Source organism: Bison bison, unplaced genomic scaffold (assembly GCF_000754665.1).
Source record: "Bison bison bison isolate TAMUID 2011002044 unplaced genomic scaffold, Bison_UMD1.0 scf7180017864135, whole genome shotgun sequence".
Taxonomy (NCBI): Eukaryota; Metazoa; Chordata; class Mammalia; order Artiodactyla; family Bovidae; genus Bison; species Bison bison.
This window is the reverse complement of record NW_011494707.1, coordinates 4,534,510-4,552,170: the sequence shown is the minus strand read 5'-3', so window position 1 is coordinate 4,552,170 and position 17,661 is coordinate 4,534,510. Positions and strand designations below refer to the sequence as shown.

The 17,661-nt window shown below is 38.2% G+C and overlaps 1 protein-coding gene across 3 annotated transcripts in view; it reads right to left on the bottom strand.

Annotated features, from left to right (window-relative positions):
• The window catches only part of VEPH1 (ventricular zone expressed PH domain-containing 1), a 276,656-nt gene that overhangs the window by 84,846 nt on the left and 174,149 nt on the right, over positions 1-17,661 (bottom strand). The gene's annotated exons all lie outside the window — the stretch shown is intronic.

The window sequence follows — 17,661 nt, the reverse complement described above, 5'->3', positions numbered from 1 at the left end:
AATATACAGCCTTGACGTACTCCTTTTCCTATTTGGAACTAGTTTGTTGTTCCATGTCCAGTTCTAACTGTTGCTTCCTGACCTGCATGCAGGTTTCTCAAGAGGCAGGTCAGGTGGTCTGGTATTCCCATCTCTTTCAGAATTTTCCACAGTTTATTGTGATCCACACAGTCAAAGGCTTTGGCATAGGCAACTTAAAAAATAAAAGATCCCGCATGCCACAACTAAAACTCAATGCAGCCAAATAAATAATTTTTTTTTAAAAAAAGTACCTTGAATTTTGGTTTTCCTAAGCAGTAAAAAAACATATCAAAAGGAATTTAATACAGTATAGATATAGACTCATAGGAATTTTTAAAAGGTCATTCATTCAACATGTGTTTACTGAGATCCTACAGTACAGACATAGAATATACAGTAAATAAAAGATGCGTTGCTCATTTTATCTAGTAGGATGCAAGCAAAAAGAATAATGCACAAAAATACAACTGTGATAAGTACTACGAAGGAAAAAGAAGAAGGAAAAAAACTCCCAAAGAATGGTATGAGAACAGCTAATTTACACTGGGGTGATGGTCAGAGAGGTCTGCTCTGAGGAAGCAACATTTGTGTCAAGACTTCTAGGACTGGCAAGGGTGAGCAAAGTGAAGGATGAAGGCAGACAGGCCCAGCTTTGGGCTCCATGATGGGAAAGAACCTGGGCTGTGGGGCTGATGTACACTGCCATCAAAGGCTGTGGTAGATCTGGTAGCCTAGCTTTTTTCTTTTTAAATGTGTATAAATCTCACCCACGATAGGTGACTTCAAAGCTAACTTGGCCTGGATTACATCTAAGATCCTCTGGCAACTCTTGGAATACAACTTTGAAAATTCCATATTTTTGGCTGCCAAGAGGAGTCTAATTCCTAAGCCTATATAGAAGGATGGCTTACAAAAGACCTTCCAGCTTCAAGAGACCACATTCAGGCTTGAATCCCTGGTGGGGATTCATTGGCAGAGAATACAGGGGTTAGACCCCTGATTCGGGAAAATTCCACATGCTGCCGCAGAGCAGCTAAGCCCGTGCGCCACATCTGTTGAGCCTGTGCTCTAGAGCCCGGGAGCCACAACTGCTGAGCTCACGTGCTTGAACTACTGAAGGCCGAGCCCTAGAGTCTGTGCTCTACCACAAAGAAGCCAACGCGGTGAGAAGGCCAAGAACCGCAACTAGAGAAAACCCCGAGCAGCAGCGAAGACCCAGCACAGCCAAAAATAAATACATAAATAAAATTATATATAAAGAAAGACCACATTCACAAAAAGCAACTCAAATCAGACCCAGTGAATTTATAGGAAACCATGTTGACTATACTGTGCTCCAAGAATAAAATGGTAATAAAGAGCATAATAAAAGGTAGTAGAGTTAATTTATTTCCTTATTAAGTTTATAACTCCTCTCTGTTTGAATCACTTGCACTTGGCTCTGAGTGAGATGGCCAAAGTTCTTCCTGCAGGTCCAATGTGGCAAATGCCCACTCTTATAGCTCTCTCATCTTACTGGGTCAAGCTTTCCCCCAGTACAATTAATTATCACTTAAATCCAAGGGTAAAACCTGCAGGCTGTCTGCACATGTGCTTACAGAGGGTGCCTTCAGTATCCACATTAATGTAAAGTCCAGTAGGTGGAGAACCAGAGGCACCAGGAGCAGGCGGCATCAGATGGGCAGAGTAGGCAGAGCTAAAGCTCTACCACCAGGAAGGGTTCACGGTTCCTTGTATTCCACGCCTTTCCTATACCCAGAGGGAAGAAAAGACTGCTGAATTTGATTTTAATTTTACTTTTTGCCCAAATGGAAGATCAGTGAACAGCCCCTTCACCTAATCACCTCCATCAATATTAGGATGCCTTAGACTCAGTGAAATGCTCTCTGAGAAGCTGCTCAGGAAAAGTCCAAAGTTTGTGTGTATGGGGTCTTGGGGGTGTTTTTACTTTGACATTCTCAAACAAAGTAGACAGATACTAAAGAATGAAAGGAATGTGTGTGGGAGAAAGAAATGCAAATACAATGAACTGAGACAGGAGATGAGAACATCACAGAGAGGGAGAAGATAAGATTCATTCAAGTCAAATCAAAGGAAACACAATAATGGGATAGTGTTTGCAATAACTCAAGAAGTCCAATGTTTTTCCCTCTGAATAGAGCAAGCAGGACCTGAATATAACTAGTGTCTGTTTTGAGACAAAAGGGAGAAAGGAGCACAAAAAGGGTCTATCTCAAAAAAAAAACCTAAACTAAATCAAGTTTGCATATCTTTTTTTTCTCTTCAATTCTCTAAACATTCTGCTGGGAAAAGGAGATGGGAGTTACTGGCTCAGAGTTAGGGAAGCTTGTTATATATGACCCCAGTGACCCTTGAAGTTTGTATCGGTCACAACAGAGCACATGGCTTTGTTTGCTTGGCCAACGGAGGGCTGTGAAGTTAGACACCCGAATAGCCCATCTGGCACCATAGCTACCAGCCTTCCTTGGTCTGAGCTTTCTTCTGTGGACAGAGACCCAGACATGCAAATCAGTACCCAGAAACCTGCTTTCTGCCATTCCTTGTCTTCTAACTTCCTGCCCCTTCCATCCTCAGGTGAGGAAATTCATCACTGAGGACTAGAAGTGACTGTACAAACAGGAGCAAATTATTACCTTGGGTCTCAGAAAGAAGGTTGGAGGGAGTTTCAAAATAGCTTAATAGCTCTAAAAAAAGCACTAACAAACTGCTCGTTCTTGTTGGCACTATTCTTCTCATTTAAAAAGCCCACTGAATATTAAGACATTTACAGCTGGAGTCAAGACCACCCCTACCCTCATTCAGTGACTTTGAGTTTTGCAAATAAGCTAAGCATGGCAGCTCCGGCAGTGACTGCATCGGGTTAGGCCCAATTTTCCTGAGAAGCAGTTTGCTGCCTCCAACCCTAACTAGATCACTAGAGCTCAGCAGAACTTACAAAAGCCCTCTCACGTGCACCTCCCATGGACCACAAACCATATTACTAGGCACTGTTTACTGCCAAGGTTGCATCTCCTTTACTCTGCCGAACATTCTGTTGACATCCTTCGTCTGCTGTTTTCTCTATTCTAAGTTTATACTTTTTAATTCCTCATTATTATTTATGTGGCATTTTAGTGGTAGTGGAGATAAACATGGGTTCAACCAGCCATGTTTACTGCAAGTCTTGTGTGTACTAGATGAATGTGACACCCAGTAAAAACTGACTGTCTAGAATAAGGTTTGATAAGCTACAGCTGTTGGTCAAGTCTGATTCACTGCTTATTTGTATAAATAAAGTTTTATTGGAACTCAGTCATGCCCACCCATGCATTTACACTACAGTTGGGTAGTTGCAACAGAAACCTCTGGATTGTCTCTGCCCAAAATATTTACTACTTGATCTTTTACAGAAAAAATTTGCCAATCTCCAGTCTAGAATGCAAGCTGGTAACAATGATTAATATTGCAAGGCTTGATGTAAATATTTCTCTATGTTTCAAACGTTTGAAAGATGTTAAAAATTTTTGAATTATTACATTTAATCTTAGTATCAAAGAGGATGTCACAGCTAGGAAAGAAACATATTTTACTAAGGTATGGCAAAAGAATATCCTTTGAAAGAAAGATACTGATTTAGATTCAATATAGCTGTGAGATGTTATTCATAAAAAATCTGATAATTTTTATCTGAAACCTGAGAATTCTTCACATACTAATTAACGCTAACTTACTAGCAGGTATGTTGTCTCTGGTGCTTTAACAAAAGTATTTCATTTAAAAGATTATCCTGCTTAATTTTTGTAGCAAAAGGTAGTTATAATTATACATTACTGGCTTAGATTTTTCAATTGAACTTTTAAATTAGTCTATGTTTTTGAAATCCACATTTTCACCATCTGATTAAAAAGTATTTTTCATTATCTTTGAAAAATAGCCCTTCCTGAAAAGGTCAAAATGCCTTCCAATGCAGTCTTGGAAGGAAATACATAAAACCTCTAACAGTGGTAAACTGGTAAGATTAAGGATAATTTTCTTTAATCCTTTCTCTATTTTCCAAATTTTTACAGTAAACATTATACTTTGATAATGATAAAAAATTAATTTCAGTTGGAGTTTTTTCCACTAGTAAATGGATTAGAATTGGGTTGTGCTATTGGTTGATAAATTCAATTAATCAGCTGTCACAAAATTATCACAGTGGACTAGCCTTCTGAAGGATAAGTGATGAGTTTTTTGTTGTGTACACAAAAAATTTCAGGCAATCACAGTCTCAGAGATGCAAAATACTCAGCAACTAAGAACTGTGTCTGGAAAACATCCACTGGATATAAATAATTTGACAGTTTCTTTCAGCTCACATGTGCCATTTTTAGTTTGAAGAATAAGATCATTTTCCCCACAGGAGACAGAGCTATCCATCCATTGCTCAGCTCACGCCTTTCCTATATACAAGCAGAGGCAGTGGAGGCTGTGGGGAGTTACACTGTCCCTTGCCTTCCCCACCCCATTTTTTCCTACAGATGAAAATCCACATGTAATTAATGTCAACGATAGCTGGAGCCTACAACATGAATATTGATTGAATTTTGAGTTTAGAATACCAAAACTTTCAGGAATAATTTTTTTTTTTTTGGTACATAGCTCACTTAATTCTCAATACACAGTGGCCATTACTACAAAATAGTGACTCTTGGCCCCGACTCTGGCTGCCTGAACCCATGCGTCTAACCACTGTATCCCACAGCCTCACTTCTGCACTTTCTCCTCTAATTGTATGAATAACTATAAAGAAGCTCGTTTATCTAAATAGAACTAACAATTATCAGTTTTCACTGATTCAGTATTTCCTTCAATCTAGCAAACGTTTTGAAAAATAGCATGCACGTATTGCAAGCAAATGATTAACCATTTTGCCTCTTTTTTAATGCTGAGTTTGAGATCTAATTTCTTTCTTTGTGGCCATCTCTGCGTATTCTCAATCTTTTATATTGCATAATAACATCCTAAACTTTTCTTTTCCTATTGAAATAAAGGCCACCAACCTAACTGTAAGTGAAATGTTACATGCAATGTGAAAGCCCACTTGACAAAAAGGTGAAATTCAGTCGCACATTGAAGGTCAGGTTCTGGGCAGGCCTGCTCCTGCTCTTTGTTGGTTCATTTGCCTGTTCATTCGTTCATTCATTCAGCTATGTGCGTTGAGCACCTGCTCTGTGTCTGGCACTGTGTTGGGCATTGGGAATAGAGAGCAATTGCTCTCTATAGAGAGGGCATTGCTGGGATGTAACCAGTACTGATTCAGAGCCTCGTGTGGCCTGCTTCTCATCTCAGTTGCAGGGGCTGGAGTGACGGACGCCCCGCTCCAGCTTTGTGTCTGGGACTCCAAACTGCGATACTCTCAGCACATATCTCACAAAGTGTGTGCGAGTGGGGGATGTTAGATAAGAGTTATTGAAGCTAGAGCCCTAAAAGCCAAGGTATTGGAAATGTAAAGAAAGGCACCCTGAGTCCTGCTCTAGGGTCCGAGGAAATCTCTTCAGGCTCCAACTGCTACTCTGTCTCTCCCTGGACCAGGTTGAAGCTCCCCATGCTGAAAAGACCATAGCTGCTTGCCCATGTGGGAACTTCATGCAAGGATAGGGAACGGCTCCAGGAATCCCCTTTTTGGGGCCCAAAGAAGTATTTTTTGGAAGGTCATTCATCTGACGAAGGCAGTGACCTGAGAAGGCCTAAGCTGGCTGACTCCAGCTGGACTCCCTGCTGCAATGGATTTCTTTCCCTGGTCAGATGCCCACAAGAGATGTCAACCTTACCTGTCCTCTGGGCTGGTGCTGTCACACAGGGCCCTGCACTGGCTGAGCAGGAATAAAGGCACTGAGGGCTTCACTTGCTCTGGGGACACTGGGGATGTTCACTGGGGACACTCCACCCCCGCATTCCAGATCCTCATCTGTCTGGACAATGCTAGACCCTTTGGTTCCGGTGGAAAGGGACAAACAATGAGAACACAAATGAATGACTTGCTAATAGAAATTATTTGAGGCTCCTCCCCAAAAGGTGGTGTTGAAGCGGGTATAGGCTTTGGAACAGAAAAAAATAAGGGGAATTTTTCTTAGATTCTTTAACTGATTTATAGTACCTAATCATTACTTTATCATAGGGGTGGTTCCAAGCTTATCTTGAGTAGAATAACCAATCCATGTCTCCCTGTCTGATTCTATGATTCCATGTCACGTTATGCATTATGTTTTGTTCTTTTTGTTGTTGGTGTTGTTTTTTAATGGTAACTGAGACGGAAGAAATGGAGTATGACCAAAACCAGAAAAAGATTTTTGTCTTCAAAAGTCAATAGGGTTAAAATTTCAGCGATCTGGGCACATCTCTTACTATCAGCAAAAATCATTACTTGATAAGATTTCTATTATCAGTAAAATATTTCATATGTATCAGAAGAGTTTGCCAGTTTACCAAACCATATCTTGATGGATAAAGTGAGGATGAATTTGAAACACATGGATTACATTTCCTTAAAATGTGCATGAGCTTAAAAGTTATTAATAACAATAATAATGCTTGACTAAAAAACATTTGGGAATTTCTTAAGCCCAAAGAGTTTAAAAAACTAGTTTCTAAGCTGAACTTAAATAGGTACCCTTATCCATTAGGGGGCTATAATTTACGAGAAAGGTATTCACAGGTAACACTTGAACATACCAAGGATGGCAATGTGCTATATTTTATTCTTTGCTTTGGAAACTGCTTCTTGTTTTAGTGCTTTAGATTCTCAAATAAATCCTTTAATTTATATACCTAATGAGTTACTTCAGGAAGACAGAGTAATTCTTTTTGCTATCACACATAAATTAAAAATCCACAATAGTCCAGAGAATTCAAAGCTAACCATGACAAAATTGCTGGAAACATTAAAAAACATCTCAAGTGTTCAGTGTACATTTGATATTGGAATTATGGAGAAGCTGTACAATGTTAGTGCTGTATAAGAATAAATGTCTATGTTTGTCTTGATTCTCTTAATATAGATTACATTATTTTTAAGAATTCAAAGGTTTTGTTAAAAAATCAAACAAACATAAAACCCCAGGTTATAATTGTATTTATGAACTAGTAAGACTATAAAATAAAAATTCAGTAGAAGGATATGATAGGGGATATAGGAATAGTCGTAACTGTCTACATTTACTGGAAAAGATAACTTTTATTTAAATATTTTCAAGGTTATTTTTAGAAGAACCTAGAAAATCTGATGTACATTTAGTAGAGAAAAGATGGTCCAAAGTACAATGACATCAGTTCTTAGTAAAACGAAGTACAATCGGATTAACCTGTAAATACCAATGATATGTGTATTTACATATAAATACTTGTCTCAACCCATTTTTCAAGGTGTTGGTATTAGGAAAACATGCATTGCCTCCAGCATATTTTTGCTTAATTTTAACTCTATGCATATTTTAAAGGAAATGTAATCCAAATGTTTCTAACTCATTTTCACAACTTGACTAAGCATCACTGAAGATATATTTGATATCCAAGGTATTCTGAGGTTATTGAAACTACCCTCCATGAGGAACTACATGCCGTGTTCCTAAACAGTCAGAAGGTCAAGTACAAATTCACATATACCAAGGAGTAGAACTTCCTGGCTTCCAAGCCAATCCTTCCTTTTGAAAACTCATATCCTGTGAGAAGAATTAAGGAACAACTGCAACCACAAATTCAGTGCCACGAACAGTCCAAATAACTGAGCCCCATGTCCTTGAGAAGAAAACTAATCTTCTCAATTAAGAGGTAAACATTAAATGAAAGGGGCTTCCCAGGTAGCTCAGTGGTAAAGAATCTGCCTGCCAACCAGGGCACTTGGGTTTGATCTCTGGGATAGGAAGATCCCCTGGAGAAAGAAATGGTAACCCACTCCAGTAGCCTTGCCTGGGAAATCCCATAGACAGAGGAGCCTGGCAGGCTATAGTCCATGGGGTTGCAAAAAGTCAGACATGACTTACCAACTAAACAACAACAACAATTAAATGAAGAGTCAGTGAATCACTGTAAGGAAGAAAATTATTTTCTCTACTAATAGGACACATTGGAATTTCTCATTGTTGCAGTGGTAGGTGCATATGAATCACATGGGGGATCTTGTTAAATTGTAGATGCTTGATACAGTAGGTCTAAGATAGGCCTGAGAATCTGAGTGTATAACAAGTCCCCAGGTGAGGTCAATGTTGCTGGTCCATGGACTACACTTTGAGAAGCAAAGCTCTGTTGCCGTTTCTGAGTCACTCCTGATATTTTGGGTTGGATAATTCTTTGTTTTAGTAGAAGGGGGTCGGGTGAGGGCACAGTCCATTCACTCTAAGATGTTTAGCAGCATCCCTGGCCTCTACCCACCAGATGACAGTAGCACCTGCCTCTCCCCCAGACAACCGAAAACGTCCCCAGACATTACTAAGAGTCCCCAGTTTGGCCATAAGATTGCCCCTCCAGTGGAGACCCACTACTCTATTGTTATGTTTAGGGGTTATATGCTTGCTGCATAATGTAAATACATTTTTGATGAACTAGATTCACTGAATACAGCCTTATCAACCAAATAAACAGTTGTCTTCTCCCCTGCCCCCAAGCAATTATCGTATTTATTTATGGACACTCTAGGTTTTCTTAAACTAATCTTATTTTCCTCCTTACTATGATCACTAGAATGCTCAAAATTAAATTTGCAAACCACATTTAAAAACTGAAAATTTCCAAGGATACAATTCTGGAAAATAACTCAACTACCAGATTTATTTTATTTTTATATGTTTGTTTTGTTCTCCTCATATCAAGCAAATTATGTCTTTTTTATTATATATTTTTGTAGGCTCCTTTATAACAATAATTTGAAATGAGATGAGTTTCCTTTAAGTAAGGTAAGCCAAACAATTTAAATAGAAATAGATCAGCTAGGACAAATATAGTACATTAATTTATTGATCATGATTGGTCATTTACTATTTGATAGATATTGATAAATCTCAGCAGATAGTGAGGCAATTGTCAAAAGTATTGAGCAATCAACTATACTTCAATTTTAAAAAAGGTAAAAAAATTATTGAACAATCTGGCCTATTTTCTCCCAATAAACTATTATAAATTGATGGATACAGTTATCTTGGACAAGTGCAGAAAATTAACATTTTAAACCTTACTTTAGAAATATAAAATCATCAATAAAGTTGAGGCTGATTAAAAATGTGGCCAAAATACAAATATCATATGATATCACTTATATGTAGACTCTAAAAAATTATACAAATGACTTATTTACAAAACAGAAATAGACTCAGAGACAGAAAACAAACTTATGGTTACCAAGGGGAAAGTGGGGGAGAAGGATAAATTAGGAGTTTTAGATTAACAGATATATACTACTGGATATAAAATAGATAAATAACAAGGACCTAGAGGATGAGATGGCTGGATGGCATCACTGACTCGATGGACGTGAGTCTGAGTGAACTCCGGGAGTTGGTGATGGACAGGGAGGCCTGGCGTGCTGTGATTCATGGGATGGCAAAGAGTCGGACATGACTGAGCGACTGATCTGATCTTATCTGACTGTATAGCACTAGGAGCTATATGGAAAAGAATAACCTATATGGAAAATAATATATCCTTTTCAGAACTATATAACAGAATCACTTTGCTGTATACCTGAAACTAACACAACACTGTCAATCAACTATATATCAATGAAAAGAAGTTGCCAAGTAATGAACATTTTACATTTTGCCAGCTCTGACATAAGACATTTAGAATTAATTTAGAGAATAAGGCATCTTATAACAAGATCTTAAAAATGATGAAGCTGAGTGCTTTTCAAATTTCTTTAGGTTGTGGAATTCTTGGTTTAAACACATCTCAGGAAGACCAATATGTAACACCAGCTACCTGAGAGCTGCTCGGTTCGTACAGCAGGAAAATAAAGAAGGATGGAGTGTCTGGGGCCCTCTGAAGGGGCACCTGATGGTCTTTTGGGAGCACAGGCTGAAAACTCATGACCTTGTGATATACTCTTGGGTTATGTGTGAGGAACTGGTGTCACAGGAGATCAAGCAATCTGTTGCAGGAATTGGAGCTGCCCAATGTCAGAGCTGGGACCTCAGTTCAATTCTACAGACTCTGGTTAGACAGGATTCTGAGGAGTCTGGACTTCTCACCTGGGGCCAAGTTCTCAGCCTCTCTGTTACTGAAAGGAGTTACAAAATAGTTCTTCTAAAACTGTTAAAAAAGTTTAAACCTTGCAGAAATGTATACTTTAAAATGTGCAAGTTCCTCCCACTTTCTCCTATTTTCCTACACTCCCATAGCCAATCTGGTTCTTCAGAGAAAACAGTGGTGAGAGATGATGGGTATCTTTCTAGAACTAGCCCACTTTGTATGTATATATAATATACATATAATGCAAATCCTTTTCTTTGTCCTGTGCTTTGCAAGCTCTGTTTCTACTTTCACTATAGCACTTAACACTTCTCAACACTCTACATACTTCATTTATTTATCATTTCTATTATTTATTGTATGTCTTTTCCCACTAGGACAGTCTCTGTGAAGGCAAGGGTATTTGCCTGTTTTGTTCACTGATGTGTTCCCAGTTCTTAGAATGATGCTGGCTTGTGGTAGGCACCCAGAAATATTTGTAGAATTAATGAATGAATGAAGAAAGAATAGTCAGGATTAATGTGCAGAGCATAGAAGATTTTTAGGGCAGTACAACAATTCTGCATGATACCGCAAAGGTAGATACATCCAGACAATGGAATATTATTTACTGCTAAAAAGAAATGAGCTATCAAGCCACAAAAAGGCAGAAAGGGAACTTTTCCTGGTGGTCCAGTGGTTGAGAATCTGCCTGCCAACACAGGGCACATGGGTTTGATCCCTAGTCTAGGAATATTCAACATGCTTCGGGGCAACAGCCTGTGCACCACAACTCCGGAAGCCTGCACTGCAACAAGAGAAGTCACCACAATGAGAAGCCCATATACCGCAACCAGAACGTAGCCCCTGCTTGCCATAGTTAGAAAAATCCCCTGCCCAGCAGTGAAGACTCATAGCAGCCATGAACTTATTAAATTTTTTAAAAGGCATAAGGAAGCTTAAATTCGTATACCTAAGTGAAAAAAGCCAGTCTGAAAAGGCTACTTGGAAATTAGGGGGTTTGATATGAGAAGCAGCATCAGAGCTCCTGCAATGACATCTTCTGAATTTGTGGCCTATTTTAATGATGGCATAATATTTTAATGACTGTTGGATAATTGGTGTGCATATTTCATCTGAAAAATGATTGTTTTCCATAAAATAATTTATTTTTTAAAAGTCCACTGAATATTTTATTATGAAAAGAAAAAATTAGCCTTTTATAATTTCTTTCTGGTCTCTAATATGGACAGGGCATACATGTTGACAGAGGAAACCCAGGGACTTGGTGTCCTTTAAATTAGCTCTTTCTGCCTGACCCTGAGTGGGCCTGCTAATCCATGACATGAAGCTCTGTCTGCTTTAGACAGACTCATCTGCTCCTTGTAAACGTGCACCTCTATGGAAATGGACTATAATAGAAATAAATGGCTGCCAAATTGTCAAACACCTGAATTCCTGACTGCCAACTGTGTGATTGCCTATGTTTTTGGAAAAACATTTAAAAATCCTCCATTATCTGAAGTTTGGCAGTTCATGTGGAGCAAACAAGAGGAAACCCTCTCCTTGGCCCCTCCCCTTTCCTCTGTCAGATCAGAACCCTTTACTCAGCCCTATAATCTCTTTCCAGTTTCCTGGCTACCAGCTCTTCATCACCAGCAGAGCTTAGAAATATAGATTTGCTCAGTTTTTAAATGAGATTTGATGATATCAAGGGACCATTTTGTTTCCCTACAGGGCATATACTGCCAGTTTAATAATGAAAGTAAATAAAAAAAATAACATTCACTTTTCTGAAATTTGGTTTGTGGCAAATTGGATCAAAATGTACTTTTCTGCTGGGGACCGTCGGTGGCTCAGGACCGTCTCGTCCACCACTGTGTGCTTGGGAGTAAGGACCGTCCCCAAACAGCAATAATAAAAGACTGATAGTAACCCCTGAGTATGAACTTCCCTTAAAAAAAGATTAAAATCCTCATTATAGACATAAAAGTATAATGCCACATAGCCTTCTATTTTATAAATAACACATTTAGAAGAATATATTTAGGAATACGAAATATTTCACAGCAGACTACTTCTGCTCCTAGCTATCTCCTCCTTTTTTTTCCCTCCTCTTTCTTCTTTTAACATGGCTACTTTAAGGACAAGATACACTGAAAGATACTTCCCTATGCATTTTTTGCTCAATTTACATATTTACTTTTGCTTCTGTTTATTTATTAGCGAGATCCCTTTAAATCTGCTAGACACATACACAAGGTAGACACTATATTAGAGGAACTGACAATTTCAAGGGTTTAGTTTTGACTCATTTAATTTACAGGCAGATAATTTATCCAATGTGCATACCAATTTCACTTTGCACCGTTTTCTAGTTGGATGAATAAACCTCTTCATCCACAGATAATAGCAGGTAAAATAAGGTGCAATTAAGCAGCACACCTCTTTGTCCAACAGCACAGTTAGGGAATTTTATTTAGTCATTTATTTGAATGTGTAAAGAAAATCAAACTTTTTATTTTTTGTACCAAGAAGGAGCTTTTGAAAATATAAATAATAAGAAAGTTATCTGATGTCCTCTAGTGGAACTCCAGGACAAGTTAGGTTGTAGATTTAAGTGTGGAATATCCTTACCAGTGACATCGTAATTGTCTAAGTCTTGCAGCTGTTCTTGGCTTGGGACGAACAAGGGCAGTGATTTGATATTAACTCAAAGGAGAGGTTCAGAAGGGATCTTTTCAAAAGGACTTGTAGATCTTCCTTTAGCCGTATTATCTGGATGTTTCTCATGGGCCAGTGTAGATGACAGAAACCAAGATATGTGTGGCAGGAGAAAGTGAAAGGGAGAACTCAGCCACCATTTTACCTGTCTTCTCTTTTTGTTCTTTTATTTGGCTGCACCAGGTTTTCGTACAGTTTGCAGGCTCTTTACTTACAGCATGCGAGCTCTTAGTTGCAGCATGTGGGAGCTAGTTCCCTGACCAGGGATTGAACCCGGGCTCCCTGCATTGGGAGTATGGAGTCTTAGCTACTGGATCACCAGGGAGGTCCCTACCTGTCTTCTTTTGATGAAAACTCACTCTGGAGAAATGGCAACTGGTGAGTAGGTTAATCCAAGATAAATTCTGAAGCACCAAGAAAAATTCTCTAGAAATTTTTTTTCCCCTAACATGTGCCCTCCAAACAAGGGTTCAGTGGACCACTTCAATGAAATGAGGCTCCAGGGAATTTGTAACATCTTCCTATTTGTTGTTTTTCCCTCTTAAATTGTATGGAAAAACTTTAGGATTTTTCTCTTCCTACAAATATTACAACTTTGTCCGTGGGTAAACGATTCTAATCCTAGGATTGAAACAATTTGCTCTAAAAAAGAAAGGCATCTCCAGAACTATGAAGTGGATCAGTGTTACCATTATCCTCCTTATTGGACCAACTGAGGAGAAAGAGGTAAGGACTGGTGTGGGCTTTGCCTCCTCAGTCATCCCAATATGAGGTTGAACTTGACTGCATACAAAATTTCAGTAAGGAAGTCTTACTTGTAATTAATTATGAAAATAGCACCTGCTTCTTGATATTTACAATGAACTTTTAAAAAATTTTTGTATATTCTCATATCTGTTCATCAGGAAAAATCAACTCATGTGGGTCTTTCAAGAAAGGACTACATTACCAGCTTTAAAATTAGCTTTCTGCAAGTCAGCTGTGCTGACGTGCTCTACAGATGGGATGTATTTTCACTCAATCAGGAAATACTTCAAAGTGAACCAAAGCAGCATTGATGGGTTCTTGTAAGATTTTATATCTTCCTTTATAGAACTCCAGTGATGGGCCAGACTTTCAAGGATTTATTTCCATATCATGTGCTTTGTTTTTAAACTCTAAATCATTTTTGTTCACGTAAATGAATACCAGTGATTCAGATCTTTAAAATACATCCTTGAACTAAATTCCTTGTAAATTGGGCAGATATTAGACTAGCACTCTCATATGAATACACCACTTTCAGTGGTTGGCAAATCTGCCCCTATGCCAGAGGCCAGTGGTGCCCAGGAGAGAATAACTGACTTAGGAATAACAGGCTCTTGCATACTCAAAATGAACTGCTGACCCAAATTCTTAAATAAGACCTAGGGGTTTCTAGACACGATGATAGATTCGTGCTGACCTATTTGCACCATTGCCTGTCCCCACTGTGATCAATATCATGCAGTAATAAGATGGCTGACTGAGGATAAAAATTCTATTTGTGACTTGATTCACCACATATTGAATTCTGCTGTACAGCGACTAGTGAGGCTCCTATTCTTTCAGTATGTTTTATTACTGAAGTATTAGGCTGAACCATATGAAAGTGATGTTTTTGTTGGTCAAAATAAGGAAGCTGAACAGTTTCTTGTTTTTTGCTTTCATATGAGTCAAACCAATACCAAAAGAACTTTTTAAAGAGATTGTTTTGTCATGTCCTTTTAGCATGGACTTTGTAAAATCAGTCTAAAATTAATCCTGATACTTTGTTGTTGTTCTTGTTCTTATTTCCTGCTGGCTTATTTGTCTTTTTAACTTTTAATGTTGTGAAAGTGGTGTTTATGGTTTTCCTCTTTGTTTCTTGATTACTTTGCATAATTTATAAAGAAAGACCAAATATGCCTCTTCTATACTGATGACACATAAAACAGAACACAGATTCTAAGCCTAAATCTTTCTTCAGTAAATTTTTAAGAAAAGAAACACAGTATTGTTGAGCTGAGCAATCTCATGACATAAGCAAAACTGTGTTGGCCAGATGACTGCTGGCGTTTTGCTGAGTGGTTTACACAATCTCTGAAATAATAACAGTGTGTCCCCTGCAGTTAGCACGAGTCCTTTCTTGGTGGATGTGTTTACGGTGAGTCATATAAATCTTCAATCCCTCACACACTTCCCAGTGCAGAGAATTTATCAACAACTTCTAGGAAATTACAAAAGCATGAATGAATCCAAAATGCCAACTTAAAAAGTACATTCTCAGTTCCTGGTCATTTCTGGTAGAAAATATGAAAAGAAAAAAAATTTTAATAAAATGATGGATTCTTTCAATATTTTAGGAGAAAACCCAAAGTCACCTCGTTAACTCTAAAACTCCCAAAATAATTCAAGGCCATGAGAAATTAATTTTTGACAACTAGATACTTAAAGTAACTCTGCCAGTTTTCTTTCACATTTTCACAAGATTAAACCTCACTGTATAGCACATCTTAGATGATTTAAATTAAACTTAAAAAAAAACCCCCAACTATTCTAGTAGATGAAAATGTATCTAATATTTTTGCTACTGACATCCTCTGTCAAATTGGAAAATTCACTTAACCTTTCTTATATTAAATTCTCCAACATTTGTGTTAACTTATTAGCCAAACATGCCATTTAAAGAGTTTGTGTTAATTCAATCTTACTGACTTCAGCTACTTTCAAGTCCTGGTATACTTAATTATCCAAAACTTACATTGAATATGAGCAATGTCACTTTTATTGTTACCATTTTATAAAAGAAGTTTAAGAAAGCTAATCAATAAATTAATGTAAACGCTTTTGACTATGTCAGATTCCCTAGAGATCACCACACTAAGTGAAGTAAGCTGGACAGAGAAAGACAAATATCATATGATATTGCTTATATGTGAAATCTAGGAAAAAATGATACAAAATGAACTTATATACAAGACAAAAGTAGATCCACAAACAATAGATAACAAACTTATGGTTACCCAAGGGGAAAGGTGGGAAGGGATAAATTAGGAGTTTGGGGTTAACATATGTACACTACTATATATAAAATAGATAACCAACAGGACCTACTATACAGCAAAGGGAGATAAACTCAGTATTTTGTAATAATTGATAAGGGAGAAGAATCTGAAAAAGAATATACATATGTATATATAACTGAATCGGTTTGCTGTACATCTGAAACTAATACAACACTGTAAATCTACTATACTTCAATTAAAAAAAGAAAATGTCAAGATTCTATACAAATGTGCTAAATAGTAATAATTGTCATTATCAAATGCTTGAATCCCCCTTTTCTTTTGTTAGCATGAGAATCCACTCTTTGATCTGATCTGGAGTGGGAGATGGGAGTAGGAAGTAGAGAATTGAAAAACCCTCCTAGTCCCTAAACATGAAAGGGGATGATAGTCAGTAGGTGGGTAAATATGAGTTAAATTCACTATCCCACAGCTGTGCTACTTTCTAGATGAGGTGCTGCCTGGCTTTTTTCTACGAGAGCTGTAACCTGTGAAAAGATGTCATGACCTACAGGTGGGCAAGGACTGTCATCTAAATCTTAAGGGAAGAACATGGATGCTGCATAAGAGTGATTGTAGGAAAGATCTAATTGGCTGCCAAGTGCCTTCAGCCACCCACACCTGCTCAACCCCCTACCAGAAGGGTAAGCCTGCCTTGGGCACACTGCCATTTTAGTTCTTGTGTTTCCAACCTGTCATCTTTCCTGGGGCCAGGACTAGGGCACAGAACTTAGCAGAGCATCAGAAAATTTAGCAGTCAAGGTAAATAATATTTTTAAAAATCAAAATAAATACAAAAAGGATGTTGTGCTGTGCTTGGTCATGTCCAACTCTTTGTGACCCCATGGACTGCAGCCCACCAGACACCTTTGTCCATGGAGATTCTCCAGGCAAGAATACTGGAGTGGCTTGCCATGCCTTCCCCTAGGGGATCTTCCCAATCCAGGGATCAAACCCAGGTCTCCTGCATTGCAGGAGGATTCTTTACCAGCTGAGCTACTGGGGAAGCCCCACAAAAAGAATAAATAATATCAAAAGTGCAAATAAAGACATGATCAATACTACTAAACTCCTTTTGTTTCAGCTCCAATATGGCTTGGCAAGACATCGTTACTAATTCTGACTTCACTTAAAATTTTACTGAGCTTTTTTGGTGTCTCCTTAAATTGTGCACCTCAGGGAAGTTCTGGCCCTGATGTTCTTTTCTTACTTTGATTTTTTCTGACTAGTTCACACTCTTACTGGCTCCTGACCTATATCACCTCCTGACCATGGTTTCCATCTTTTCTGTCTACAGTTTAACCTCCGAGAGGTGACGGAGTACATTTGTTTGACTCATAACTGAACCTTTAGCACAGTACCTGGCATACAGTAGCTGCTTTATAAGTGCTTGTTGAATAAACAGAAGAAGAATCTCCTGGAGCCCCATAGATTTCTTGCACGAGGATGGAAAATGCCTTTGGTTGGATGCCTATCCCAGAGCCTGTTTTGGGGCCATGGATCCCTTTCCAGAATTTTCTTAAACACTAGTAATGGGAAACCAGAAACAATTTATTCTGAGGTTTGAAAAAATCAGAGTTGGTGGACTTAGGTAGATTGAAATGGAATAAAAAAAGATGACTGAATTTATTGGGAGAAAAGAGCAATCAAA